General features: G+C 29.8%; 40 non-coding genes across 40 annotated transcripts; all 40 read right to left on the bottom strand.

Annotated features, from left to right (window-relative positions):
• Positions 1-341: 341 nt before the first annotated feature.
• Positions 342-413, bottom strand: TRNAC-GCA (transfer RNA cysteine (anticodon GCA)). The gene has a single exon. It is a non-coding gene; the product is annotated as a tRNA-Cys (tRNA).
• Positions 414-847: 434 nt separating this feature from the next.
• TRNAC-GCA (transfer RNA cysteine (anticodon GCA)) lies at positions 848-919 on the bottom strand. The gene has a single exon. It is a non-coding gene; the product is annotated as a tRNA-Cys (tRNA).
• A 435-nt stretch (positions 920-1354) lies between these two features.
• TRNAC-GCA (transfer RNA cysteine (anticodon GCA)) lies at positions 1355-1426 on the bottom strand. Its single transcript has one exon. It is a non-coding gene; the product is annotated as a tRNA-Cys (tRNA).
• Positions 1427-1860: 434 nt separating this feature from the next.
• On the bottom strand, positions 1861-1932 carry TRNAC-GCA (transfer RNA cysteine (anticodon GCA)). The gene has a single exon. It is a non-coding gene; the product is annotated as a tRNA-Cys (tRNA).
• Positions 1933-2366: 434 nt separating this feature from the next.
• Positions 2367-2438, bottom strand: TRNAC-GCA (transfer RNA cysteine (anticodon GCA)). Its single transcript has one exon. It is a non-coding gene; the product is annotated as a tRNA-Cys (tRNA).
• Positions 2439-3831: 1393 nt separating this feature from the next.
• On the bottom strand, positions 3832-3903 carry TRNAC-GCA (transfer RNA cysteine (anticodon GCA)). The gene has a single exon. It is a non-coding gene; the product is annotated as a tRNA-Cys (tRNA).
• A 434-nt stretch (positions 3904-4337) lies between these two features.
• On the bottom strand, positions 4338-4409 carry TRNAC-ACA (transfer RNA cysteine (anticodon ACA)). The gene has a single exon. It is a non-coding gene; the product is annotated as a tRNA-Cys (tRNA).
• Positions 4410-4843: 434 nt separating this feature from the next.
• TRNAC-GCA (transfer RNA cysteine (anticodon GCA)) lies at positions 4844-4915 on the bottom strand. The gene has a single exon. It is a non-coding gene; the product is annotated as a tRNA-Cys (tRNA).
• Positions 4916-5856: 941 nt separating this feature from the next.
• TRNAC-GCA (transfer RNA cysteine (anticodon GCA)) lies at positions 5857-5928 on the bottom strand. Its single transcript has one exon. It is a non-coding gene; the product is annotated as a tRNA-Cys (tRNA).
• A 434-nt stretch (positions 5929-6362) lies between these two features.
• TRNAC-GCA (transfer RNA cysteine (anticodon GCA)) lies at positions 6363-6434 on the bottom strand. The gene has a single exon. It is a non-coding gene; the product is annotated as a tRNA-Cys (tRNA).
• A 1393-nt stretch (positions 6435-7827) lies between these two features.
• Positions 7828-7899, bottom strand: TRNAC-GCA (transfer RNA cysteine (anticodon GCA)). The gene has a single exon. It is a non-coding gene; the product is annotated as a tRNA-Cys (tRNA).
• Positions 7900-8333: 434 nt separating this feature from the next.
• TRNAC-ACA (transfer RNA cysteine (anticodon ACA)) lies at positions 8334-8405 on the bottom strand. The gene has a single exon. It is a non-coding gene; the product is annotated as a tRNA-Cys (tRNA).
• A 434-nt stretch (positions 8406-8839) lies between these two features.
• Positions 8840-8911, bottom strand: TRNAC-GCA (transfer RNA cysteine (anticodon GCA)). Its single transcript has one exon. It is a non-coding gene; the product is annotated as a tRNA-Cys (tRNA).
• A 941-nt stretch (positions 8912-9852) lies between these two features.
• Positions 9853-9924, bottom strand: TRNAC-GCA (transfer RNA cysteine (anticodon GCA)). The gene has a single exon. It is a non-coding gene; the product is annotated as a tRNA-Cys (tRNA).
• Positions 9925-10865: 941 nt separating this feature from the next.
• Positions 10866-10937, bottom strand: TRNAC-GCA (transfer RNA cysteine (anticodon GCA)). The gene has a single exon. It is a non-coding gene; the product is annotated as a tRNA-Cys (tRNA).
• A 1447-nt stretch (positions 10938-12384) lies between these two features.
• On the bottom strand, positions 12385-12456 carry TRNAC-GCA (transfer RNA cysteine (anticodon GCA)). The gene has a single exon. It is a non-coding gene; the product is annotated as a tRNA-Cys (tRNA).
• A 434-nt stretch (positions 12457-12890) lies between these two features.
• On the bottom strand, positions 12891-12962 carry TRNAC-GCA (transfer RNA cysteine (anticodon GCA)). The gene has a single exon. It is a non-coding gene; the product is annotated as a tRNA-Cys (tRNA).
• Positions 12963-13396: 434 nt separating this feature from the next.
• TRNAC-GCA (transfer RNA cysteine (anticodon GCA)) lies at positions 13397-13468 on the bottom strand. Its single transcript has one exon. It is a non-coding gene; the product is annotated as a tRNA-Cys (tRNA).
• Positions 13469-13904: 436 nt separating this feature from the next.
• Positions 13905-13976, bottom strand: TRNAC-GCA (transfer RNA cysteine (anticodon GCA)). Its single transcript has one exon. It is a non-coding gene; the product is annotated as a tRNA-Cys (tRNA).
• A 436-nt stretch (positions 13977-14412) lies between these two features.
• Positions 14413-14484, bottom strand: TRNAC-GCA (transfer RNA cysteine (anticodon GCA)). The gene has a single exon. It is a non-coding gene; the product is annotated as a tRNA-Cys (tRNA).
• A 434-nt stretch (positions 14485-14918) lies between these two features.
• On the bottom strand, positions 14919-14990 carry TRNAC-GCA (transfer RNA cysteine (anticodon GCA)). Its single transcript has one exon. It is a non-coding gene; the product is annotated as a tRNA-Cys (tRNA).
• A 434-nt stretch (positions 14991-15424) lies between these two features.
• Positions 15425-15496, bottom strand: TRNAC-GCA (transfer RNA cysteine (anticodon GCA)). The gene has a single exon. It is a non-coding gene; the product is annotated as a tRNA-Cys (tRNA).
• Positions 15497-16438: 942 nt separating this feature from the next.
• On the bottom strand, positions 16439-16510 carry TRNAC-GCA (transfer RNA cysteine (anticodon GCA)). Its single transcript has one exon. It is a non-coding gene; the product is annotated as a tRNA-Cys (tRNA).
• Positions 16511-16944: 434 nt separating this feature from the next.
• Positions 16945-17016, bottom strand: TRNAC-GCA (transfer RNA cysteine (anticodon GCA)). Its single transcript has one exon. It is a non-coding gene; the product is annotated as a tRNA-Cys (tRNA).
• A 436-nt stretch (positions 17017-17452) lies between these two features.
• TRNAC-GCA (transfer RNA cysteine (anticodon GCA)) lies at positions 17453-17524 on the bottom strand. Its single transcript has one exon. It is a non-coding gene; the product is annotated as a tRNA-Cys (tRNA).
• Positions 17525-17959: 435 nt separating this feature from the next.
• On the bottom strand, positions 17960-18031 carry TRNAC-GCA (transfer RNA cysteine (anticodon GCA)). Its single transcript has one exon. It is a non-coding gene; the product is annotated as a tRNA-Cys (tRNA).
• A 942-nt stretch (positions 18032-18973) lies between these two features.
• Positions 18974-19045, bottom strand: TRNAC-GCA (transfer RNA cysteine (anticodon GCA)). The gene has a single exon. It is a non-coding gene; the product is annotated as a tRNA-Cys (tRNA).
• A 434-nt stretch (positions 19046-19479) lies between these two features.
• TRNAC-GCA (transfer RNA cysteine (anticodon GCA)) lies at positions 19480-19551 on the bottom strand. The gene has a single exon. It is a non-coding gene; the product is annotated as a tRNA-Cys (tRNA).
• Positions 19552-20493: 942 nt separating this feature from the next.
• Positions 20494-20565, bottom strand: TRNAC-GCA (transfer RNA cysteine (anticodon GCA)). The gene has a single exon. It is a non-coding gene; the product is annotated as a tRNA-Cys (tRNA).
• A 434-nt stretch (positions 20566-20999) lies between these two features.
• On the bottom strand, positions 21000-21071 carry TRNAC-GCA (transfer RNA cysteine (anticodon GCA)). The gene has a single exon. It is a non-coding gene; the product is annotated as a tRNA-Cys (tRNA).
• A 436-nt stretch (positions 21072-21507) lies between these two features.
• Positions 21508-21579, bottom strand: TRNAC-GCA (transfer RNA cysteine (anticodon GCA)). The gene has a single exon. It is a non-coding gene; the product is annotated as a tRNA-Cys (tRNA).
• A 434-nt stretch (positions 21580-22013) lies between these two features.
• TRNAC-GCA (transfer RNA cysteine (anticodon GCA)) lies at positions 22014-22085 on the bottom strand. Its single transcript has one exon. It is a non-coding gene; the product is annotated as a tRNA-Cys (tRNA).
• A 942-nt stretch (positions 22086-23027) lies between these two features.
• On the bottom strand, positions 23028-23099 carry TRNAC-GCA (transfer RNA cysteine (anticodon GCA)). The gene has a single exon. It is a non-coding gene; the product is annotated as a tRNA-Cys (tRNA).
• Positions 23100-23535: 436 nt separating this feature from the next.
• Positions 23536-23607, bottom strand: TRNAC-GCA (transfer RNA cysteine (anticodon GCA)). The gene has a single exon. It is a non-coding gene; the product is annotated as a tRNA-Cys (tRNA).
• Positions 23608-24041: 434 nt separating this feature from the next.
• TRNAC-GCA (transfer RNA cysteine (anticodon GCA)) lies at positions 24042-24113 on the bottom strand. The gene has a single exon. It is a non-coding gene; the product is annotated as a tRNA-Cys (tRNA).
• Positions 24114-24547: 434 nt separating this feature from the next.
• On the bottom strand, positions 24548-24619 carry TRNAC-GCA (transfer RNA cysteine (anticodon GCA)). Its single transcript has one exon. It is a non-coding gene; the product is annotated as a tRNA-Cys (tRNA).
• Positions 24620-25055: 436 nt separating this feature from the next.
• Positions 25056-25127, bottom strand: TRNAC-GCA (transfer RNA cysteine (anticodon GCA)). Its single transcript has one exon. It is a non-coding gene; the product is annotated as a tRNA-Cys (tRNA).
• A 435-nt stretch (positions 25128-25562) lies between these two features.
• Positions 25563-25634, bottom strand: TRNAC-GCA (transfer RNA cysteine (anticodon GCA)). Its single transcript has one exon. It is a non-coding gene; the product is annotated as a tRNA-Cys (tRNA).
• A 942-nt stretch (positions 25635-26576) lies between these two features.
• On the bottom strand, positions 26577-26648 carry TRNAC-GCA (transfer RNA cysteine (anticodon GCA)). Its single transcript has one exon. It is a non-coding gene; the product is annotated as a tRNA-Cys (tRNA).
• Positions 26649-27082: 434 nt separating this feature from the next.
• Positions 27083-27154, bottom strand: TRNAC-GCA (transfer RNA cysteine (anticodon GCA)). The gene has a single exon. It is a non-coding gene; the product is annotated as a tRNA-Cys (tRNA).
• Between the last annotated feature and the right edge of the window lie 230 nt (positions 27155-27384).

Below are 27384 nucleotides of genomic sequence, written 5' to 3'. Positions count from 1 at the left end.
CTCTGATGTGCTTTAGTCTTTCCAAAAAAGACTTTGATGATTGCATAAAGCACACAAAATACTCAAGAATTTTTATTACACAGAATGACTCTTTGTTTTAGAGAGTCCGATGTATTAAATGAAACGATTTACATAATTTTTTTAATCACTATTTAAAAGAAAGAATTTTCCATTTTATTCTTTAATTTTCTTATTTAAACTTTATAGAAAGAAAGCAAATTTACTTCATAAGTCACGTTTAAACAAAACTTGTGCTAAGTTCAGCCTGATATGGATATGCTGTCTAAATGATATTATTGAAAGGTGTGAAAATTGTTACATTTTTATGAAAACCATACTACAGGGGGCACTTGGATTTGAGCCAAGGACCTCTTGATCTGCAGTCAAATGCTCTGCCACTGAGCTATACCCCCTACATATCAATAAAGGAAATAATGTTTTTTTGTTTTTGATACATAAAATTTGAAGATTTTTAGAAACTTTTACATTGTGGTGCACTTCCTTTACTCTGATGTGCTTTAGTCTTTCCAAAAAAGACTTTGATGATTGCATAAAGCACACAAAATACTCAAGAATTTTTATTACACAGAATGACTCTTTGTTTTAGAGAGTCCGATGTATTAAATGAAACGATTTACATAATTTTTTTAATCACTATTTAAAAGAAAGAATTTTCCATTTTATTCTTTAATTTTCTTATTTAAACTTTATAGAAAGAAAGCAAATTTACTTCATAAGTCACGTTTAAACAAAACTTGTGCTAAGTTCAGCCTGATATGGATACGCTGTCTAAATGATATTATTGAAAGGTGTGAAAATTGTTACATTTTTATGAAAACCATACTACAGGGGGCACTCGGATTTGAACCAAGGACCTCTTGATCTGCAGTCAAATGCTCTGCCACTGAGCTATACCCCCTACATATTAATAAAAGAAATAATGTTTTTTTGTTTTTGATACATAAAATTTAAAGATTTTTAGAAACTTTTCCATTGTGGTGCACTTCCTTTACTCTGATGTGCTTTAGTCTTTCCAAAAAAAAGACTTTGATGATTGCATAAATCCCACAAAACACTTAAGAATTTTTATTACACAGAATGACTCTTTGTTTTAGAGAGTCCGATGTATTAAATGAAACGATTTACATAATTTTTTAATCACTATTTAAAAGAAAGAATTTTCCATTTTATTCCTTAGTTTTCTTATTTAAACTTTATAGAAAGAAAGCAAATTTACTTCATAAGTCACGTTTAAATAAAACTTGTGCTAAGTTCAGCCTGATATGGATAAGCTGTCTAAATGATATTATTGAAAGGTGTGAAAATTGTTACATTTTTATGAAAACCATACTACAGGGGGCACTTGGATTTGAACCAAGGACCTCTTGATCTGCAGTCAAATGCTCTGCCACTGAGCTATACCCCCTACATATTAATAAAATAAATAATGTTTTTTTGTTTTTGATACATAAAATTTGAAGATTTTTAGAAACTTTTACATTGTGGTGCACTTCCTTTACTCTGATGTGCTTTAGTCTTTCCAAAAAAGACTTTGATGATTGCATAAAGCACACAAAATACTCAAGAATTTTTATTACACAGAATGACTCTTTGTTTTAGAGAGTCCGATGTATTAAATGAAACGATTTACATAATTTTTTTAATCACTATTTAAAAGAAAGAATTTTCCATTTTATTCTTTAATTTTCTTATTTAAACTTTATAGAAAGAAAGCAAATTTACTTCATAAGTCACGTTTAAACAAAACTTGTGCTAAGTTCAGCCTGATATGGATATGCTGTCTAAATGATATTATTGAAAGGTGTGAAAATTGTTACATTTTTATGAAAACCATACTACAGGGGGCACTTGGATTTGAGCCAAGGACCTCTTGATCTGCAGTCAAATGCTCTGCCACTGAGCTATACCCCCTACATATCAATAAAGGAAATAATGTTTTTTTGTTTTTGATACATAAAATTTGAAGATTTTTAGAAACTTTTACATTGTGGTGCACTTCCTTTACTCTGATGTGCTTTAGTCTTTCCAAAAAAGACTTTGATGATTGCATAAAGCACACAAAATACTCAAGAATTTTTATTACACAGAATGACTCTTTGTTTTAGAGAGTCCGATGTATTAAATGAAACGATTTACATAATTTTTTTAATCACTATTTAAAAGAAAGAATTTTCCATTTTATTCTTTAATTTTCTTATTTAAACTTTATAGAAAGAAAGCAAATTTACTTCATAAGTCACGTTTAAACAAAACTTGTGCTAAGTTCAGCCTGATATGGATACGCTGTCTAAATGATATTATTGAAAGGTGTGAAAATTGTTACATTTTTATGAAAACCATACTACAGGGGGCACTCGGATTTGAACCAAGGACCTCTTGATCTGCAGTCAAATGCTCTGCCACTGAGCTATACCCCCTACATATTAATAAAAGAAATAATGTTTTTTTGTTTTTGATACATAAAATTTAAAGATTTTTAGAAACTTTTCCATTGTGGTGCACTTCCTTTACTCTGATGTGCTTTAGTCTTTCCAAAAAAAAGACTTTGATGATTGCATAAATCCCACAAAACACTTAAGAATTTTTATTACACAGAATGACTCTTTGTTTTAGAGAGTCCGATGTATTAAATGAAACGATTTACATAATTTTTTAATCACTATTTAAAAGAAAGAATTTTCCATTTTATTCCTTAGTTTTCTTATTTAAACTTTATAGACAGAAAGCAAATTTACTTCATAAGTCACGTTTAAATAAAACTTGTGCTAATTTCAGCCTGAAATGGATAAGCTGTCTAAATGATATTATTGAAAGGTGTGAAAAAGGTTACATTTTTATGAAAACCATACTACAGGGGGCACTTAGATTTGAGCCAAGGACCTTTTGATCTGCAGTCAAATGCTCTGCCACTGAGCTATACCCCCTACATATTAATAAAAGAAATAATGTTTTTTTGTTTTTGATACATAAAATTTGAAGATTTTTAGAAACTTTTACATTGTGGTGCACTTCCTTTAGTCTGATGTGCTTTAGTCTTTCCAAAAAAGACTTTGATGATTGCATAAAGCACACAAAATACTCAAGAATTTTTATTACATAGAATGACTCTTTGTTTTTTAGAGTCCGATGTATTAAATGAAACGATTTACATAATTTTTTTAATCACTATTTAAAAGAAAGAATTTTCCATTTTATTCCTTAATTTTCTTATTTAAACTTTATAGAAAGAAAGCAAATTTACTTCATAAGTCACGTTTAAACAAAACTTGTGCTAAGTTCAGCCTGATATGGATAAGCTGTCTAAGGGTATGTGCGCACGTTGCTTTTTACCTGCTTTTTTGCTGCTTTTTCAACTGCAGAGTTTAATGGCACAATGGTTGTGTTCTGCTTTTCAAGCAAAGTCTATGGGAACTTGGGTTTCTTGTCCGCACTATGCAGTTCAAACTGCAGCCTTTTTGTTGCAGAACTTTGGTCAAAAACTCAGCTTTGCAGTGCAAAACCCAAATGGCAAAAACAATTGACATGTCAATTGTTTTTGCCATTTGGGTTTTGCACTGCAAAGCTGAGTTTTTGACCAAAGTTCTGCCACAAAAAGGCTGCAGTTTGAACTGCATAGTGCGGACAAGAAACCCAAATTCCCATAGACTTTGCTTGAAAAGCAGAACACAACCATTTTGGCATTAAACGCTGCAGTTGAAAAAGCAGCAAAAAAGCAGATAAAAAGCAGGTAAAAAGCAATGTGCGGACATAGCCTTAATGATATTATTGAAAGGTGTGAAAAAGGTTACATTTTTATGAAAACCATACTACAGGGGGCACTCGGATTTGAGCCAAGGACCTCTTGATCTGCAGTCAAATGCTCTGCCACTGAGCTATACCCCCTACATATTATCAAAAGAAATAATGTTTTTTTGTTTTTGATACATAAAATTTGAAGATTTTTAGAAACTTTTACATTGTGGTGCACTTCCTTTAGTCTGATGTGCTTTAGTCTTTCCAAAAAAGACTTTGATGATTGCATAAAGCACACAAAATACTCAAGAATTTTTATTACACAGAATGACTCTTTGTTTTAGAGAGTCCGATGTATTAAATGAAACGATTTACATAATTTTTTTAATCACTATTTAAAAGAAAGAATTTTCCATTTTATTCCTTAATTTTCTTATTTAAACTTTATAGAAAGAAAGCAAATTTACTTCATAAGTCACGTTTAAACAAAACTTGTGCTAAGTTCAGCCTGATATGGATAAGCTGTCTAAATGATATTATTGAAAGGTGTGAAAAAGGTTACATTTTTATGAAAACCATACTACAGGGGGCACTTGGATTTGAGCCAAGGACCTCTTGATCTGTAGTCAAATGCTCTGCCACTGAGCTATACCCCCTACATATTAATAAAAGAAATAATGTTTTTTTGTTTTTGATACATAAAATTTGAAGATTTTTAGAAACTTTTACATTGTGGTGCACTTCCTTTAGTCTGATGTGCTTTAGTCTTTCCAAAAAAGACTTTGATGATTGCATAAATCACACAAAATAGTCAAGAATTTTTATTACACAGAATGACTCTTTGTTATAGAGAGTCCGATGTATTAAATGAAACGATTTACATAATTTTTTTAATCACTATTTAAAAGAAAGAATTTTCCATTTTATTCCTTAATTTTCTTATTTAAACTTTATAGAAAGAAAGCAAATTTACTTCATAAGTCACGTTTAAATAAAACTTGTGCTAAGTTCAGCCTGATATGGATAAGCTGTCTAAATGATATTATTGAAAGGTGTGAAAATTGTTACATTTTTATGAAAACCATACTACAGGGGGCACTCGGATTTGAACCAAGGACCTCTTGATCTGCAGTCAAATGCTCTGCCACTGAGCTATACCCCCTACATATTAATAAAATAAATAATGTTTTTTTGTTTTTGATACATAAAATTTAAAGATTTTTAGAAACTTTTACATTGTGGTGCACTTCCTTTACTCTGATGTGCTTTAGTCTTTCCAAAAAAAGACTTTGATGATTGCATAAATCACACAAAATACTCAAGAATTTTTATTACACAGAATGACTCTTTGTTTTAGAGAGTCCGATGTATTAAATGAAACGATTTACATAATTTTTTTAATCACTATTTAAAAGAAAGAATTTTCCATTTTATTCCTTAATTTTCTTATTTAAACTTTATAGAAAGAAAGCAAATTTACTTCATAAGTCACGTTTAAACAAAACTTGTGCTAAGTTCAGCCTGATATGGATAAGCTGTCTAAATGATATTATTGAAAGGTGTGAAAAAGGTTACATTTTTATGAAAACCATACTACAGGGGGCACTTGGATTTGAGCCAAGGACCTCTTGATCTGCAGTCAAATGCTCTGCCACTGAGCTATACCTCCTACATATTAATAAAAGAAATAATGTTTTTTTGTTTTTGATACATAAAATTTGAAGATTTTTAGAAACTTTTACATTGTGGTGCACTTCCTTTACTCTGATGTGCTTTAGTCTTTCCAAAAAAGACTTTGATGATTGCATAAAGCACACAAAATACTCAAGAATTTTTATAACACAGAATGACTCTTTGTTTTAGAGAGTCCGATGTATTAAATGAAACGATTTACATAATTTTTTTAATCACTATTTAAAAGAAAGAATTTTCCATTTTATTCCTTAATTTTCTTATTTAAACTTCATAGAAAGAAAGCAAATTTACTTCATAAGTCACGTTTAAATAAAACTTGTGCTAAGTTCAGCCTGATATGGATAAGCTGTCTAAATGATATTATTGAAAGGTGTGAAAAAGGTTACATTTTTATGAAAACCATACTACAGGGGGCACTTGGATTTGAGCCAAGGACCTCTTGATCTGCAGTCAAATGCTCTGCCACTGAGCTATACCCCCTACATATCAATAAAGGAAATAATGTTTTTTTGTTTTTGATACATAAAATTTGAAGATTTTTAGAAACTTTTACATTGTGGTGCACTTCCTTTACTCTGATGTGCTTTAGTCTTTCCAAAAAAGACTTTGATGATTGCATAAAGCACACAAAATACTCAAGAATTTTTATTACACAGAATGACTCTTTGTTTTAGAGAGTCCGATGTATTAAATGAAACGATTTACATAATTTTTTTAATCACTATTTAAAAGAAAGAATTTTCCATTTTATTCTTTAATTTTCTTATTTAAACTTTATAGAAAGAAAGCAAATTTACTTCATAAGTCACGTTTAAACAAAACTTGTGCTAAGTTCAGCCTGATATGGATACGCTGTCTAAATGATATTATTGAAAGGTGTGAAAATTGTTACATTTTTATGAAAACCATACTACAGGGGGCACTCGGATTTGAACCAAGGAACTCTTGATCTGCAGTCAAATGCTCTGCCACTGAGCTATACCCCCTACATATTAATAAAAGAAATAATGTTTTTTTGTTTTTGATACATAAAATTTAAAGATTTTTAGAAACTTTTCCATTGTGGTGCACTTCCTTTACTCTGATGTGCTTTAGTCTTTCCAAAAAAAAGACTTTGATGATTGCATAAATCCCACAAAACACTTAAGAATTTTTATTACACAGAATGACTCTTTGTTTTAGAGAGTCCGATGTATTAAATGAAACGATTTACATAATTTTTTAATCACTATTTAAAAGAAAGAATTTTCCATTTTATTCCTTAGTTTTCTTATTTAAACTTTATAGACAGAAAGCAAATTTACTTCATAAGTCACGTTTAAATAAAACTTGTGCTAATTTCAGCCTGAAATGGATAAGCTGTCTAAATGATATTATTGAAAGGTGTGAAAAAGGTTACATTTTTATGAAAACCATACTACAGGGGGCACTTAGATTTGAGCCAAGGACCTTTTGATCTGCAGTCAAATGCTCTGCCACTGAGCTATACCCCCTACATATTAATAAAAGAAATAATGTTTTTTTGTTTTTGATACATAAAATTTGAAGATTTTTAGAAACTTTTACATTGTGGTGCACTTCCTTTAGTCTGATGTGCTTTAGTCTTTCCAAAAAAGACTTTGATGATTGCATAAAGCACACAAAATACTCAAGAATTTTTATTACATAGAATGACTCTTTGTTTTTTAGAGTCCGATGTATTAAATGAAACGATTTACATAATTTTTTTAATCACTATTTAAAAGAAAGAATTTTCCATTTTATTCCTTAATTTTCTTATTTAAACTTTATAGAAAGAAAGCAAATTTACTTCATAAGTCACGTTTAAACAAAACTTGTGCTAAGTTCAGCCTGATATGGATAAGCTGTCTAAGGGTATGTGCGCACGTTGCTTTTTACCTGCTTTTTTGCTGCTTTTTCAACTGCAGAGTTTAATGGCACAATGGTTGTGTTCTGCTTTTCAAGCAAAGTCTATGGGAACTTGGGTTTCTTGTCCGCACTATGCAGTTCAAACTGCAGCCTTTTTGTTGCAGAACTTTGGTCAAAAACTCAGCTTTGCAGTGCAAAACCCAAATGGCAAAAACAATTGACATGTCAATTGTTTTTGCCATTTGGGTTTTGCACTGCAAAGCTGAGTTTTTGACCAAAGTTCTGCCACAAAAAGGCTGCAGTTTGAACTGCATAGTGCGGACAAGAAACCCAAATTCCCATAGACTTTGCTTGAAAAGCAGAACACAACCATTTTGGCATTAAACGCTGCAGTTGAAAAAGCAGCAAAAAAGCAGATAAAAAGCAGGTAAAAAGCAATGTGCGGACATAGCCTTAATGATATTATTGAAAGGTGTGAAAAAGGTTACATTTTTATGAAAACCATACTACAGGGGGCACTCGGATTTGAGCCAAGGACCTCTTGATCTGCAGTCAAATGCTCTGCCACTGAGCTATACCCCCTACATATTATCAAAAGAAATAATGTTTTTTTGTTTTTGATACATAAAATTTGAAGATTTTTAGAAACTTTTACATTGTGGTGCACTTCCTTTAGTCTGATGTGCTTTAGTCTTTCCAAAAAAGACTTTGATGATTGCATAAAGCACACAAAATACTCAAGAATTTTTATTACACAGAATGACTCTTTGTTTTAGAGAGTCCGATGTATTAAATGAAACGATTTACATAATTTTTTTAATCACTATTTAAAAGAAAGAATTTTCCATTTTATTCCTTAATTTTCTTATTTAAACTTTATAGAAAGAAAGCAAATTTACTTCATAAGTCACGTTTAAACAAAACTTGTGCTAAGTTCAGCCTGATATGGATAAGCTGTCTAAATGATATTATTGAAAGGTGTGAAAAAGGTTACATTTTTATGAAAACCATACTACAGGGGGCACTTGGATTTGAGCCAAGGACCTCTTGATCTGTAGTCAAATGCTCTGCCACTGAGCTATACCCCCTACATATTAATAAAAGAAATAATGTTTTTTTGTTTTTGATACATAAAATTTGAAGATTTTTAGAAACTTTTACATTGTGGTGCACTTCCTTTAGTCTGATGTGCTTTAGTCTTTCCAAAAAAGACTTTGATGATTGCATAAATCACACAAAATAGTCAAGAATTTTTATTACACAGAATGACTCTTTGTTATAGAGAGTCCGATGTATTAAATGAAACGATTTACATAATTTTTTTAATCACTATTTAAAAGAAAGAATTTTCCATTTTATTCCTTAATTTTCTTATTTAAACTTTATAGAAAGAAAGCAAATTTACTTCATAAGTCACGTTTAAATAAAACTTGTGCTAAGTTCAGCCTGATATGGATAAGCTGTCTAAATGATATTATTGAAAGGTGTGAAAATTGTTACATTTTTATGAAAACCATACTACAGGGGGCACTCGGATTTGAACCAAGGACCTCTTGATCTGCAGTCAAATGCTCTGCCACTGAGCTATACCCCCTACATATTAATAAAATAAATAATGTTTTTTTGTTTTTGATACATAAAATTTAAAGATTTTTAGAAACTTTTACATTGTGGTGCACTTCCTTTACTCTGATGTGCTTTAGTCTTTCCAAAAAAAGACTTTGATGATTGCATAAATCACACAAAATACTCAAGAATTTTTATTACACAGAATGACTCTTTGTTTTAGAGAGTCCGATGTATTAAATGAAACGATTTACATAATTTTTTTAATCACTATTTAAAAGAAAGAATTTTCCATTTTATTCCTTAATTTTCTTATTTAAACTTTATAGAAAGAAAGCAAATTTACTTCATAAGTCACGTTTAAACAAAACTTGTGCTAAGTTCAGCCTGATATGGATAAGCTGTCTAAATGATATTATTGAAAGGTGTGAAAAAGGTTACATTTTTATGAAAACCATACTACAGGGGGCACTTGGATTTGAGCCAAGGACCTCTTGATCTGCAGTCAAATGCTCTGCCACTGAGCTATACCTCCTACATATTAATAAAAGAAATAATGTTTTTTTGTTTTTGATACATAAAATTTGAAGATTTTTAGAAACTTTTACATTGTGGTGCACTTCCTTTACTCTGATGTGCTTTAGTCTTTCCAAAAAAGACTTTGATGATTGCATAAAGCACACAAAATACTCAAGAATTTTTATAACACAGAATGACTCTTTGTTTTAGAGAGTCCGATGTATTAAATGAAACGATTTACATAATTTTTTTAATCACTATTTAAAAGAAAGAATTTTCCATTTTATTCCTTAATTTTCTTATTTAAACTTCATAGAAAGAAAGCAAATTTACTTCATAAGTCACGTTTAAATAAAACTTGTGCTAAGTTCAGCCTGATATGGATAAGCTGTCTAAATGATATTATTGAAAGGTGTGAAAAAGGTTACATTTTTATGAAAACCATACTACAGGGGGCACTTGGATTTGAGCCAAGGACCTCTTGATCTGCAGTCAAATGCTCTGCCACTGAGCTATACCCCCTACATATCAATAAAGGAAATAATGTTTTTTTGTTTTTGATACATAAAATTTGAAGATTTTTAGAAACTTTTACATTGTGGTGCACTTCCTTTACTCTGATGTGCTTTAGTCTTTCCAAAAAAGACTTTGATGATTGCATAAAGCACACAAAATACTCAAGAATTTTTATTACACAGAATGACTCTTTGTTTTAGAGAGTCCGATGTATTAAATGAAACGATTTACATAATTTTTTTAATCACTATTTAAAAGAAAGAATTTTCCATTTTATTCTTTAATTTTCTTATTTAAACTTTATAGAAAGAAAGCAAATTTACTTCATAAGTCACGTTTAAACAAAACTTGTGCTAAGTTCAGCCTGATATGGATATGCTGTCTAAATGATATTATTGAAAGGTGTGAAAATTGTTACATTTTTATGAAAACCATACTACAGGGGGCACTCGGATTTGAACCAAGGACCTCTTGATCTGCAGTCAAATGCTCTGCCACTGAGTTATACCCCCTACATATTAATAAAAGAAATAATGTTTTTTTGTTTTTGATACATAAAATTTAAAGATTTTTAGAAACTTTTCCATTGTGGTGCACTTCCTTTACTCTGATGTGCTTTAGTCTTCCCAAAAAAAAGACTTTGATGATTGCATAAATCACACAAAACACTTAAGAATTTTTATTACACAGAATGACTCTTTGTTTTAGAGAGTCCGATGTATTAAATGAAACGATTTACATAATTTTTTAATCACTATTTAAAAGAAAGAATTTTCCATTTTATTCCTTAGTTTTCTTATTTAAACTTTATAGACAGAAAGCAAATTTACTTCATAAGTCACGTTTAAATAAAACTTGTGCTAAGTTCAGCCTGAAATGGATAAGCTGTCTAAATGATATTATTGAAAGGTGTGAAAAAGGTTACATTTTTATGAAAACCATACTACAGGGGGCACTTGGATTTGAGCCAAGGACCTTTTGATCTGCAGTCAAATGCTCTGCCACTGAGCTATACCCCCTACATATTAATAAAAGAAATAATGTTTTTTTGTTTTTGATACATAAAATTTGAAGATTTTTAGAAACTTTTACATTGTGGTGCACTTCCTTTAGTCTGAAGTGCTTTAGTCTTTCCAAAAAAGACTTTGATGATTGCATAAAGCACACAAAATACTCAAGAATTTTTATTACATAGAATGACTCTTTGTTTTTTAGAGTCCGATGTATTAAATGAAACGATTTACATAATTTTTTTAATCACTATTTAAAAGAAAGAATTTTCCATTTTATTCCTTAATTTTCTTATTTAAACTTTATAGAAAGAAAGCAAATTTACTTCATAAGTCACGTTTAAACAAAACTTGTGCTAAGTTCAGCCTGATATGGATAAGCTGTCTAAATGATATTATTGAAAGGTGTGAAAAATGTTACATTTTTATGAAAACCATACTACAGGGGGCACTCGGATTTGAGCCAAGGACGTCTTGATCTGCAGTCAAATGCTCTGCCACTGAGCTATACCCCCTACATATTAATAAAAGAAATAATGTTTTTTTGTTTTTGATACATAAAATTTAAAGATTTTTAGAAACTTTTACATTGTGGTGCACTTCCTTTACTCTGATGTGCTTTAGTCTTTCCAAAAAAGACTTTGATGATTGCATAAAGCACACAAAATACTCAAGAATTTTTATTACACAGAATGACTCTTTGTTTCAGTGAGTCTGATGTATTAAATGAAACGATTTACATAATTTTTTTAATCACTATTTAAAAGAAAGAATTTTCCATTTTATTCCTTAATTTTCTTATTTAAACTTTATAGAAAGAAAGCAAATTTACTTCATAAGTCACGTTTAAATAAACTTGTGCTAAGTTCAGCCTGATATGGATAAGCTGTCTAAATGATATTATTGAAAGGTGTGAAAATTGTTACATTTTTATGAAAACCATACTACAAGGGGCACTCGGATTTGAACCAAGGACCTCTTGATCTGCAGACAAATGATCTGCCACTGAGCTATACCCCCTACATATTAATAAAAGAAATAATGTTTTTTTGTTTTTGATACATAAAATTTAAAGATTTTTAGAAACTTTTACATTGTGGTGCACTTCCTTTACTCTGATGTGCTTTAGTCTTTCCAAAAAAAAGACTTTGATGATTGCATAAATAACACAAAATACTCAAGAATTTTTATTACACAGAATGACTCTTTGTTTTAGAGAGTCCGATGTATTAAATGAAACGATTTACATAATTTTTTTAATCACTATTTAAAAGAAAGAATTTTCCATTTTATTCCTTAATTTTCTTATTTAAACTTTATAGAAAGAAAGCAAATTTACTTCATAAGTCACGTTTAAATAAAACTTGTGCTAAGTTCAGCCTGATATGGATAAGCTGTCTAAATGTTATTATTGAAAGTTGTGAAAAAGGTTACATTTTTATGAAAACCATACTACAGGGGGCACTTGGATTTGAGCCAAGGACCTCTTGATCTGCAGTCAAATGCTCTGCCACTGAGCTATACCCCCTACATATCAATAAAGGAAATAATGTTTTTTTGTTTTTGATACATAAAATTTGAAGATTTTTAGAAACTTTTACATTGTGGTGCACTTCCTTTACTCTGATGTGCTTTAGTCTTTCCAAAAAAGACTTTGATGATTGCATAAAGCACACAAAATACTCAAGAATTTTTATTACACAGAATGACTCTTTGTTTTAGAGAGTCCGATGTATTAAATGAAACGATTTACATAATTTTTTTAATCACTATTTAAAAGAAAGAATTTTCCATTTTATTCCTTAATTTTCTTATTTAAACTTTATAGACAGAAAGCAAATTTACTTCATAAGTCACGTTTAAATAAAACTTGTGCTAAGTTCAGCCTGATATGGATAAGCTGTCTAAATGATATTATTGAAAGGTGTGAAAATTGTTACATTTTTATGAAAACCATACTACAGGGGGCACTCGGATTTGAACCAAGGACCTCTTGATCTGCAGTCAAATGCTCTGCCACTGAGCTATACCCCCTACATAGTAATAAAAGAAATAATGTTTTTTTGTTTTTGATACATAAAATTTAAAGATTTTTAGAAACTTACATTGTGGTGCACTTCCTTTACTCTGATGTGCTTTAGTCTTTCCAAAAAAAAGACTTTGATGATTGCATAAATCCCACAAAACACTCAAGAATTTTTATTACACAGAATGATACTTTGTTTTAGAGAGTCCGATGTATTAAATGAAACGATTTACATAATTTTTTTAATCACTATTTAAAAGAAAGAATTTTCCATTTTATTCCTTAATTTTCTTATTTAAACTTTATAGAAAGAAAGCAAATTTACTTCATAAGTCACGTTTAAATAAAACTTGTGCTAAGTTCAGCCTGAAATGGATAAGCTGTTCAAATGATATTATTGAAAGGTGTGAAAAAGGTTACATTTTTATGAAAACCATACTACAGGGGGCACTCGGATTTGAACCAAGGACCTCTTGATCTGCAGTCAAATGCTCTGCCACTGAGCTATACCCCCTACATATTAATAAAATAAATAATGTTTTTTTGTTTTTGATACATAAAATTTAAAGATTTTTAGAAACTTTTACATTGTGGTGCACTTCCTTTACTCTGATGTGCTTTAGTCTTTCCAAAAAAAAGACTTTGATGATTGCATAAATCACACAAAATACTCAAGAATTTTTATTACACAGAATGACTCTTTGTTTTAGAGAGTCCGATGTATTAAATGAAACGATTTACATAATTTTTTTAATCACTATTTAAAAGAAAGAATTTTCCATTTTATTCCTTAATTTTCTTATTTAAACTTTATAGAAAGAAAGCAAATTTACTTCATAAGTCACGTTTAAACAAAACTTGTGCTAAGTTCAGCCTGATATGGATAAGCTGTCTAAATGATATTATTGAAAGGTGTGAAAAAGGTTACATTTTTATGAAAACCATACTACAGGGGGCACTTGGATTTGAGCCAAGGACCTCTTGATCTGCAGTCAAATGCTCTGCCACTGAGCTATACCCCCTACATATTAATAAAAGAAATAATGTTTTTTTGTTTTTGATACATAAAATTTAAAGATTTTTAGAAACTTTTACATTGTGGTGCACTTCCTTTACTCTGATGTGCTTTAGTCTTTCCAAAAAAAAGACTTTGATGATTGCATAAATAACACAAAATACTCAAGAATTTTTATTACACAGAATGACTCTTTGTTTTAGAGAGTCCGATGTATTAAATGAAACGATTTACATAATTTTTTTAATCACTATTTAAAAGAAAGAATTTTCCATTTTATTCCTTAATTTTCTTATTTAAACTTTATAGAAAGAAAGCAAATTTACTTCATAAGTCACGTTTAAATAAAACTTGTGCTAAGTTCAGCCTGATATGGATAAGCTGTCTAAATGTTATTATTGAAAGTTGTGAAAAAGGTTACATTTTTATGAAAACCATACTACAGGGGGCACTTGGATTTGAGCCAAGGACCTCTTGATCTGCAGTCAAATGCTCTGCCACTGAGCTATACCCCCTACATATCAATAAAGGAAATAATGTTTTTTTGTTTTTGATACATAAAATTTGAAGATTTTTAGAAACTTTTACATTGTGGTGCACTTCCTTTACTCTGATGTGCTTTAGTCTTTCCAAAAAAGACTTTGATGATTGCATAAAGCACACAAAATACTCAAGAATTTTTATTACACAGAATGACTCTTTGTTTTAGAGAGTCCGATGTATTAAATGAAACGATTTACATAATTTTTTTAATCACTATTTAAAAGAAAGAATTTTCCATTTTATTCCTTAATTTTCTTATTTAAACTTTATAGACAGAAAGCAAATTTACTTCATAAGTCACGTTTAAATAAAACTTGTGCTAAGTTCAGCCTGATATGGATAAGCTGTCTAAATGATATTATTGAAAGGTGTGAAAATTGTTACATTTTTATGAAAACCATACTACAGGGGGCACTCGGATTTGAACCAAGGACCTCTTGATCTGCAGTCAAATGCTCTGCCACTGAGCTATACCCCCTACATATTAATAAAAGAAATAATGTTTTTTTGTTTTTGATACATAAAATTTAAAGATTTTTAGAAACTTACATTGTGGTGCACTTCCTTTACTCTGATGTGCTTTAGTCTTTCCAAAAAAAAGACTTTGATGATTGCATAAATCCCACAAAACACTCAAGAATTTTTATTACACAGAATGATACTTTGTTTTAGAGAGTCCGATGTATTAAATGAAACGATTTACATAATTTTTTTAATCACTATTTAAAAGAAAGAATTTTCCATTTTATTCCTTAATTTTCTTATTTAAACTTTATAGAAAGAAAGCAAATTTACTTCATAAGTCACGTTTAAATAAAACTTGTGCTAAGTTCAGCCTGAAATGGATAAGCTGTTCAAATGATATTATTGAAAGGTGTGAAAAAGGTTACATTTTTATGAAAACCATACTACAGGGGGCACTCGGATTTGAACCAAGGACCTCTTGATCTGCAGTCAAATGCTCTGCCACTGAGCTATACCCCCTACATATTAATAAAATAAATAATGTTTTTTTGTTTTTGATACATAAAATTTAAAGATTTTTAGAAACTTTTACATTGTGGTGCACTTCCTTTACTCTGATGTGCTTTAGTCTTTCCAAAAAAAAGACTTTGATGATTGCATAAATCACACAAAATACTCAAGAATTTTTATTACACAGAATGACTCTTTGTTTTAGAGAGTCCGATGTATTAAATGAAACGATTTACATAATTTTTTTAATCACTATTTAAAAGAAAGAATTTTCCATTTTATTCCTTAATTTTCTTATTTAAACTTTATAGAAAGAAAGCAAATTTACTTCATAAGTCACGTTTAAACAAAACTTGTGCTAAGTTCAGCCTGATATGGATAAGCTGTCTAAATGATATTATTGAAAGGTGTGAAAAAGGTTACATTTTTATGAAAACCATACTACAGGGGGCACTTGGATTTGAGCCAAGGACCTCTTGATCTGCAGTCAAATGCTCTGCCACTGAGCTATACCTCCTACATATTAATAAAAGAAATAATGTTTTTTTGTTTTTGATACATAAAATTTGAAGATTTTTAGAAACTTTTACATTGTGGTGCACTTCCTTTACTCTGATGTGCTTTAGTCTTTCCAAAAAAGACTTTGATGATTGCATAAAGCACACAAAATACTCAAGAATTTTTATAACACAGAATGACTCTTTGTTTTAGAGAGTCCGATGTATTAAATGAAACGATTTACATAATTTTTTTAATCACTATTTAAAAGAAAGAATTTTCCATTTTATTCCTTAATTTTCTTATTTAAACTTCATAGAAAGAAAGCAAGTTTACTTCATAAGTCACGTTTAAATAAAACTTGTGCTAAGTTCAGCCTGATATGGATAAGCTGTCTAAATGATATTATTGAAAGGTGTGAAAAAGGTTACATTTTTATGAAAACCATACTACAGGGGGCACTTGGATTTGAGCCAAGGACCTCTTGATCTGCAGTCAAATGCTCTGCCACTGAGCTATACCCCCTACATATCAATAAAGGAAATAATGTTTTTTTGTTTTTGATACATAAAATTTGAAGATTTTTAGAAACTTTTACATTGTGGTGCACTTCCTTTACTCTGATGTGCTTTAGTCTTTCCAAAAAAGACTTTGATGATTGCATAAAGCACACAAAATACTCAAGAATTTTTATTACACAGAATGACTCTTTGTTTTAGAGAGTCCGATGTATTAAATGAAACGATTTACATAATTTTTTTAATCACTATTTAAAAGAAAGAATTTTCCATTTTATTCTTTAATTTTCTTATTTAAACTTTATAGAAAGAAAGCAAATTTACTTCATAAGTCACGTTTAAACAAAACTTGTGCTAAGTTCAGCCTGATATGGATAAGCTGTCTAAATGATATTATTAAAAGGTGTGAAAATTGTTACATTTTTATGAAAACCATACTACAGGGGGCACTCGGATTTGAACCAAGGACCTCTTGATCTGCAGTCAAATGCTCTGCCACTGAGCTATACCCCCTACATATTAATATAAGAAATAATGTTTTTTTGTTTTTGATACATAAAATTTAAAGATTTTTAGAAACTTTTCCATTGTGGTGCACTTCCTTTACTCTGATGTGCTTTAGTCTTTCCAAAAAAAAGACTTTGATGATTGCATAAATCCCACAAAACACTCAAGAATTTTTATTACACAGAATGACTCTTTGTTTTAGAGAGTCCGATGTATTAAATGAAACGATTTACATAATTTTTTTAATCACTATTTAAAAGAAAGAATTTTCCATTTTATTCCTTAGTTTTCTTATTTAAACTTTATAGACAGAAAGCAAATTTACTTCATAAGTCACGTTTAAATAAAACTTGTGCTAAGTTCAGCCTGATATGGATAAGCTGTCTAAATGATATTATTGAAAGGTGTGAAAAAGGTTACATTTTTATGAAAACCATACTACAGGGGGCACTTGGATTTGAGCCAAGGACCTCTTGATCTGCAGTCAAATGCTCTGCCACTGAGCTATACCCCCTACATATTAATAAAAGAAATAATGTTTTTTTGTTTTTGATACATAAAATTTGAAGATTTTTAGAAACTTTTACATTGTGGTGCACTTCCTTTACTCTGATGTGCTTTAGTCTTTCCAAAAAAAAGACTTTGATGATTGCATAAATCACACAAAATGCTCAAGAATTTTTATTACACAGAATGACTCTTGTTTTAGAGAGTTCGATGTATTAAATGAAACGATTTACATAATTTTTTTAATCACTATTTAAAAGAAAGAATTTTCCATTTTATTCCTTAATTTTCTTATTTAAACTTTATAGAAAGAAAGCAAATTTACTTCATAAGTCACGTTTAAATAAAACTTGTGCTAAGTTCAGCCTGATATGGATAAGCTGTCTAAATGATATTATTGAAAGGTGTGAAAAAGGTTACATTTTTATGAAAACCATACTACAGGGGGCACTTGGATTTGAGCCAAGGACCTCTTGATCTGCAGTCAAATGCTCTGCCACTGAGCTATACCCCCTACATATCAATAAAGGAAATAATGTTTTTTTGTTTTTGATACATAAAATTTGAAGATTTTTAGAAACTTTTACATTGTGGTGCACTTCCTTTACTCTGATGTGCTTTAGTCTTTCCAAAAAAAAGACTTTGATGATTGCATAAATCCCACAAAACACTCAAGAATTTTTATTACACAGAATGACTCTTTGTTTTAGAGAGTCCGATGTATTAAATGAAACGATTTACATAATTTTTTTAATCACTATTTAAAAGAAAGAATTTTCCATTTTATTCCTTAGTTTTCTTATTTAAACTTTATAGACAGAAAGCAAATTTACTTCATAAGTCACGTTTAAATAAAACTTGTGCTAAGTTCAGCCTGATATGGATAAGCTGTCTAAATGATATTATTGAAAGGTGTGAAAAAGGTTACATTTTTATGAAAACCATACTACAGGGCGCACTTGGATTTGAGCCAAGGACCTCTTGATATGCAGTCAAATGCTCTGCCACTGAGCTATACCCCCTACATATTAATAAAAGAAATAATGTTTTTTTGTTTTTGATACATAAAATTTGAAGATTTTTGGAAACTTTTACATTGTGGTGCACTTCCTTTACTCTGATGTGCTTTAGTCTTTCTAAAAAAGACTTTGATGATTGCATAAAGCACACAAAATACTCAAGAATTTTTATTACACAGAATGACTCTTTGTTTTAGAGAGTCCGATGTATTAAATGAAACGATTAACATAATTTTTTTAATCACTATTTAAAAGAAAGAATTTTCCATTTTATTCCTTAATTTTCTTATTTAAACTTTATAGAAAGAAAGCAAATTTACTTCATAAGTCACGTTTAAACAAAACTTGTGCTAAGTTCAGCCTGATATGGATAAGCTGTCTAAATGATATTATTGAAAGGTGTGAAAATTGTTACATTTTTATGAAAACCATACTACAGGGGGCACTCGGATTTGAACCAAGGACCTCTTGATCTGCAGTCAAATGCTCTGCCACTGAGCTATACCCCCTACATATTAATAAAAGAAATAATGTTTTTTTGTTTTTGATACATAAAATTTAAAGATTTTTAGAAACTTACATTGTGGTGCACTTCCTTTACTCTGATGTGCTTTAGTCTTTCCAAAAAAAAGACTTTGATGATTGCATAAATCCCACAAAACACTCAAGAATTTTTATTACACAGAATGATACTTTGTTTTAGAGAGTCCGATGTATTAAATGAAACGATTTACATAATTTTTTTAATCACTATTTAAAAGAAAGAATTTTCCATTTTATTCCTTAATTTTCTTATTTAAACTTTATAGAAAGAAAGCAAATTTACTTCATAAGTCACGTTTAAATAAAACTTGTGCTAAGTTCAGCCTGAAATGGATAAGCTGTTCAAATGATATTATTGAAAGGTGTGAAAAAGGTTACATTTTTATGAAAACCATACTACAGGGGGCACTCGGATTTGAACCAAGGACCTCTTGATCTGCAGTCAAATGCTCTGCCACTGAGCTATACCCCCTACATATTAATAAAATAAATAATGTTTTTTTGTTTTTGATACATAAAATTTAAAGATTTTTAGAAACTTTTACATTGTGGTGCACTTCCTTTACTCTGATGTGCTTTAGTCTTTCCAAAAAAAAGACTTTGATGATTGCATAAATCACACAAAATACTCAAGAATTTTTATTACACAGAATGACTCTTTGTTTTAGAGAGTCCGATGTATTAAATGAAACGATTTACATAATTTTTTTAATCACTATTTAAAAGAAAGAATTTTCCATTTTATTCCTTAATTTTCTTATTTAAACTTTATAGAAAGAAAGCAAATTTACTTCATAAGTCACGTTTAAACAAAACTTGTGCTAAGTTCAGCCTGATATGGATAAGCTGTCTAAATGATATTATTGAAAGGTGTGAAAAAGGTTACATTTTTATGAAAACCATACTACAGGGGGCACTTGGATTTGAGCCAAGGACCTCTTGATCTGCAGTCAAATGCTCTGCCACTGAGCTATACCTCCTACATATTAATAAAAGAAATAATGTTTTTTTGTTTTTGATACATAAAATTTGAAGATTTTTAGAAACTTTTACATTGTGGTGCACTTCCTTTACTCTGATGTGCTTTAGTCTTTCCAAAAAAGACTTTGATGATTGCATAAAGCACACAAAATACTCAAGAATTTTTATAACACAGAATGACTCTTTGTTTTAGAGAGTCCGATGTATTAAATGAAACGATTTACATAATTTTTTTAATCACTATTTAAAAGAAAGAATTTTCCATTTTATTCCTTAATTTTCTTATTTAAACTTCATAGAAAGAAAGCAAGTTTACTTCATAAGTCACGTTTAAATAAAACTTGTGCTAAGTTCAGCCTGATATGGATAAGCTGTCTAAATGATATTATTGAAAGGTGTGAAAAAGGTTACATTTTTATGAAAACCATACTACAGGGGGCACTTGGATTTGAGCCAAGGACCTCTTGATCTGCAGTCAAATGCTCTGCCACTGAGCTATACCCCCTACATATCAATAAAGGAAATAATGTTTTTTTGTTTTTGATACATAAAATTTGAAGATTTTTAGAAACTTTTACATTGTGGTGCACTTCCTTTACTCTGATGTGCTTTAGTCTTTCCAAAAAAGACTTTGATGATTGCATAAAGCACACAAAATACTCAAGAATTTTTATTACACAGAATGACTCTTTGTTTTAGAGAGTCCGATGTATTAAATGAAACGATTTACATAATTTTTTTAATCACTATTTAAAAGAAAGAATTTTCCATTTTATTCTTTAATTTTCTTATTTAAACTTTATAGAAAGAAAGCAAATTTACTTCATAAGTCACGTTTAAACAAAACTTGTGCTAAGTTCAGCCTGATATGGATAAGCTGTCTAAATGATATTATTAAAAGGTGTGAAAATTGTTACATTTTTATGAAAACCATACTACAGGGGGCACTCGGATTTGAACCAAGGACCTCTTGATCTGCAGTCAAATGCTCTGCCACTGAGCTATACCCCCTACATATTAATATAAGAAATAATGTTTTTTTGTTTTTGATACATAAAATTTAAAGATTTTTAGAAACTTTTCCATTGTGGTGCACTTCCTTTACTCTGATGTGCTTTAGTCTTTCCAAAAAAAAGACTTTGATGATTGCATAAATCCCACAAAACACTCAAGAATTTTTATTACACAGAATGACTCTTTGTTTTAGAGAGTCCGATGTATTAAATGAAACGATTTACATAATTTTTTTAATCACTATTTAAAAGAAAGAATTTTCCATTTTATTCCTTAGTTTTCTTATTTAAACTTTATAGACAGAAAGCAAATTTACTTCATAAGTCACGTTTAAATAAAACTTGTGCTAAGTTCAGCCTGATATGGATAAGCTGTCTAAATGATATTATTGAAAGGTGTGAAAAAGGTTACATTTTTATGAAAACCATACTACAGGGGGCACTTGGATTTGAGCCAAGGACCTCTTGATCTGCAGTCAAATGCTCTGCCACTGAGCTATACCCCCTACATATTAATAAAAGAAATAATGTTTTTTGTTTTTGATACATAAAATTTGAAGATTTTTAGAAACTTTTACATTGTGGTGCACTTCCTTTACTCTGATGTGCTTTAGTCTTTCCAAAAAAAAGACTTTGATGATTGCATAAATCACACAAAATGCTCAAGAATTTTTATTACACAGAATGACTCTTGTTTTAGAGAGTTCGATGTATTAAATGAAACGATTTACATAATTTTTTTAATCACTATTTAAAAGAAAGAATTTTCCATTTTATTCCTTAATTTTCTTATTTAAACTTTATAGAAAGAAAGCAAATTTACTTCATAAGTCACGTTTAAATAAAACTTGTGCTAAGTTCAGCCTGATATGGATAAGCTGTCTAAATGATATTATTGAAAGGTGTGAAAAAGGTTACATTTTTATGAAAACCATACTACAGGGGGCACTTGGATTTGAGCCAAGGACCTCTTGATCTGCAGTCAAATGCTCTGCCACTGAGCTATACCCCCTACATATCAATAAAGGAAATAATGTTTTTTTGTTTTTGATACATAAAATTTGAAGATTTTTAGAAACTTTTACATTGTGGTGCACTTCCTTTACTCTGATGTGCTTTAGTCTTTCCAAAAAAAAGACTTTGATGATTGCATAAATCCCACAAAACACTCAAGAATTTTTATTACACAGAATGACTCTTTGTTTTAGAGAGTCCGATGTATTAAATGAAACGATTTACATAATTTTTTTAATCACTATTTAAAAGAAAGAATTTTCCATTTTATTCCTTAGTTTTCTTATTTAAACTTTATAGACAGAAAGCAAATTTACTTCATAAGTCACGTTTAAATAAAACTTGTGCTAAGTTCAGCCTGATATGGATAAGCTGTCTAAATGATATTATTGAAAGGTGTGAAAAAGGTTACATTTTTATGAAAACCATACTACAGGGGGCACTTGGATTTGAGCCAAGGACCTCTTGATATGCAGTCAAATGCTCTGCCACTGAGCTATATTCCCTACATATTAATAAAAGAAATAATGTTTTTTTGTTTTTGATACATAAAATTTGAAGATTTTTGGAAACTTTTACATTGTGGTGCACTTCCTTTACTCTGATGTGCTTTAGTCTTTCTAAAAAAGACTTTGATGATTGCATAAAGCACACAAAATACTCAAGAATTTTTATTACACAGAATGACTCTTTGTTTTAGAGAGTCCGATGTATTAAATGAAACGATTAACATAATTTTTTTAATCACTATTTAAAAGAAAGAATTTTCCATTTTATTCCTTAATTTTCTTATTTAAACTTTATAGAAAGAAAGCAAATTTACTTCATAAGTCACGTTTAAACAAAACTTGTGCTAAGTTCAGCCTGATATGGATAAGCTGTCTAAATGATATTATTGAAAGGTGTGAAAATTGTTACATTTTTATGAAAACCATACTACAGGTGGCACTCGGATTTGAACCAAGGACCTCTTGATCTGCAGTCAAATGCTCTGCCACTGAGCTATACCCCCTACATATTAATAAAAGAAATAATGTTTTTTTGTTTTTGATACATAAAATTTAAAGATTTTTAGAAACTTTTACATTGTGGTGCACTTCCTTTACTCTGATGTGCTTTAGTCTTTCCAAAAAAAAGACTTTGATGATTGCATAAATCCCACAGAACACTCAAGAATTTTTATTACACAGAATGACTCTTTGTTTTAGAGAGTCCGATGTATTAAATGAAATGATTTACATAATTTTTTTAATCACTATTTAAAAGAAAGAATTTTCCATTTTATTCCTTAATTTTCTTATTTAAACTTTATAGACAGAAAGCAAATTTACTTCATAAGTCACGTTTAAATAAAACTTGTGCTAAGTTCAGCCTGATATGGATAAGCTGTCTAAATGATATTATTGAAAGGTGTGAAAAAGGTTACATTTTTATGAAAACCATACTACAGGGGGCACTTGGATTTGAGCCAAGGACCTCTTGATCTGCAGTCAAATGCTCTGCCACTGAGCTATACCCCCTACATATCAATAAAGGAAATAATGTTTTTTTGTTTTTGATACATAAAATTTGAAGATTTTTAGAAACTTTTACATTGTGGTGCACTTCCTTTACTCTGATGTGCTTTAGTCTTTCCAAAAAAGACTTTGATGATTGCATAAAGCACACAAAATACTCAAGAATTTTTATTACACAGAATGACTCTTTGTTTTAGAGAGTCCGATGTATTAAATGAAACGATTTACATAATTTTTTTAATCACTATTTAAAAGAAAGAATTTTCCATTTTATTCCTTAGTTTTCTTATTTAAACTTTATAGACAGAAAGCAAATTTACTTCATAAGTCACGTTTAAATAAAACTTGTGCTAAGTTCAGCCTGATATGGATAAGCTGTCTAAATGATATTATTGAAAGGTGTGAAAAAGGTTACATTTTTATGAAAACCATACTACAGGGGGCACTTGGATTTGAGCCAAGGACCTCTTGATCTGCAGTCAAATGCTCTGCCACTGAGCTATACCCCCTACATATCAATAAAGGAAATAATGTTTTTTTGTTTTTGATACATAAAATTTGAAGATTTTTAGAAACTTTTACATTGTGGTGCACTTCCTTTACTCTGATGTGCTTTAGTCTTTCCAAAAAAGACTTTGATGATTGCATAAAGCACACAAAATACTCAAGAATTTTTATTACACAGAATGACTCTTTGTTTTAGAGAGTCCGATGTATTAAATGAAACGATTTACATAATTTTTTTAATCACTATTTAAAAGAAAGAATTTTCCATTTTATTCTTTAATTTTCTTATTTAAACTTTATAGAAAGAAAGCAAATTTACTTCATAAGTCACGTTTAAACAAAACTTGTGCTAAGTTCAGCCTGATATGGATAAGCTGTCTAAATGATATTATTAAAAGGTGTGAAAATTGTTACATTTTTATGAAAACCATACTACAGGGGGCACTCGGATTTGAACCAAGGACCTCTTGATCTGCAGTCAAATGCTCTGCCACTGAGCTATACCCCCTACATATTAATATAAGAAATAATGTTTTTTTGTTTTTGATACATAAAATTTAAAGATTTTTAGAAACTTTTCCATTGTGGTGCACTTCCTTTACTCTGATGTGCTTTAGTCTTTCCAAAAAAAAGACTTTGATGATTGCATAAATCCCACAAAACACTCAAGAATTTTTATTACACAGAATGACTCTTTGTTTTAGAGAGTCCGATGTATTAAATGAAACGATTTACATAATTTTTTTAATCACTATTTAAAAGAAAGAATTTTCCATTTTATTCCTTAGTTTTCTTATTTAAACTTTATAGACAGAAAGCAAATTTACTTCATAAGTCACGTTTAAATAAAACTTGTGCTAAGTTCAGCCTGATATGGATAAGCTGTCTAAATGATATTATTGAAAGGTGTGAAAAAGGTTACATTTTTATGAAAACCATACTACAGGGGGCACTTGGATTTGAGCCAAGGACCTCTTGATCTGCAGTCAAATGCTCTGCCACTGAGCTATACCCCCTACATATTAATAAAAGAAATAATGTTTTTTTGTTTTTGATACATAAAATTTGAAGATTTTTAGAAACTTTTACATTGTGGTGCACTTCCTTTACTCTGATGTGCTTTAGTCTTTCCAAAAAAAAGACTTTGATGATTGCATAAATCACACAAAATGCTCAAGAATTTTTATTACACAGAATGACTCTTGTTTTAGAGAGTTCGATGTATTAAATGAAACGATTTACATAATTTTTTTAATCACTATTTAAAAGAAAGAATTTTCCATTTTATTCCTTAATTTTCTTATTTAAACTTTATAGAAAGAAAGCAAATTTACTTCATAAGTCACGTTTAAATAAAACTTGTGCTAAGTTCAGCCTGATATGGATAAGCTGTCTAAATGATATTATTGAAAGGTGTGAAAAAGGTTACATTTTTATGAAAACCATACTACAGGGGGCACTTGGATTTGAGCCAAGGACCTCTTGATCTGCAGTCAAATGCTCTGCCACTGAGCTATACCCCCTACATATCAATAAAGGAAATAATGTTTTTTTGTTTTTGATACATAAAATTTGAAGATTTTTAGAAACTTTTACATTGTGGTGCACTTCCTTTACTCTGATGTGCTTTAGTCTTTCCAAAAAAAAGACTTTGATGATTGCATAAATCCCACAAAACACTCAAGAATTTTTATTACACAGAATGACTCTTTGTTTTAGAGAGTCCGATGTATTAAATGAAACGATTTACATAATTTTTTTAATCACTATTTAAAAGAAAGAATTTTCCATTTTATTCCTTAGTTTTCTTATTTAAACTTTATAGACAGAAAGCAAATTTACTTCATAAGTCACGTTTAAATAAAACTTGTGCTAAGTTCAGCCTGATATGGATAAGCTGTCTAAATGATATTATTGAAAGGTGTGAAAAAGGTTACATTTTTATGAAAACCATACTACAGGGGGCACTTGGATTTGAGCCAAGGACCTCTTGATATGCAGTCAAATGCTCTGCCACTGAGCTATACCCCCTACATATTAATAAAAGAAATAATGTTTTTTTGTTTTTGATACATAAAATTTGAAGATTTTTGGAAACTTTTACATTGTGGTGCACTTCCTTTACTCTGATGTGCTTTAGTCTTTCTAAAAAAGACTTTGATGATTGCATAAAGCACACAAAATACTCAAGAATTTTTATTACACAGAATGACTCTTTGTTTTAGAGAGTCCGATGTATTAAATGAAACGATTAACATAATTTTTTTAATCACTATTTAAAAGAAAGAATTTTCCATTTTATTCCTTAATTTTCTTATTTAAACTTTATAGAAAGAAAGCAAATTTACTTCATAAGTCACGTTTAAACAAAACTTGTGCTAAGTTCAGCCTGATATGGATAAGCTGTCTAAATGATATTATTGAAAGGTGTGAAAATTGTTACATTTTTATGAAAACCATACTACAGGGGGCACTCGGATTTGAACCAAGGACCTCTTGATCTGCAGTCAAATGCTCTGCCACTGAGCTATACCCCCTACATATTAATAAAAGAAATAATGTTTTTTTGTTTTTGATACATAAAATTTAAAGATTTTTAGAAACTTACATTGTGGTGCACTTCCTTTACTCTGATGTGCTTTAGTCTTTCCAAAAAAAAGACTTTGATGATTGCATAAATCCCACAAAACACTCAAGAATTTTTATTACACAGAATGATACTTTGTTTTAGAGAGTCCGATGTATTAAATGAAACGATTTACATAATTTTTTTAATCACTATTTAAAAGAAAGAATTTTCCATTTTATTCCTTAATTTTCTTATTTAAACTTTATAGAAAGAAAGCAAATTTACTTCATAAGTCACGTTTAAATAAAACTTGTGCTAAGTTCAGCCTGAAATGGATAAGCTGTTCAAATGATATTATTGAAAGGTGTGAAAAAGGTTACATTTTTATGAAAACCATACTACAGGGGGCACTCGGATTTGAACCAAGGACCTCTTGATCTGCAGTCAAATGCTCTGCCACTGAGCTATACCCCCTACATATTAATAAAATAAATAATGTTTTTTTGTTTTTGATACATAAAATTTAAAGATTTTTAGAAACTTTTACATTGTGGTGCACTTCCTTTACTCTGATGTGCTTTAGTCTTTCCAAAAAAAAGACTTTGATGATTGCATAAATCACACAAAATACTCAAGAATTTTTATTACACAGAATGACTCTTTGTTTTAGAGAGTCCGATGTATTAAATGAAACGATTTACATA

This window comes from Anomaloglossus baeobatrachus, chromosome 1 (assembly GCF_048569485.1).
Source record: "Anomaloglossus baeobatrachus isolate aAnoBae1 chromosome 1, aAnoBae1.hap1, whole genome shotgun sequence".
NCBI lineage: Eukaryota > Metazoa > Chordata > Amphibia > Anura > Aromobatidae > Anomaloglossus > Anomaloglossus baeobatrachus.
Note: the sequence above shows the minus strand (reverse complement) of the source record. Positions and strands in the feature narration are given on the sequence as shown.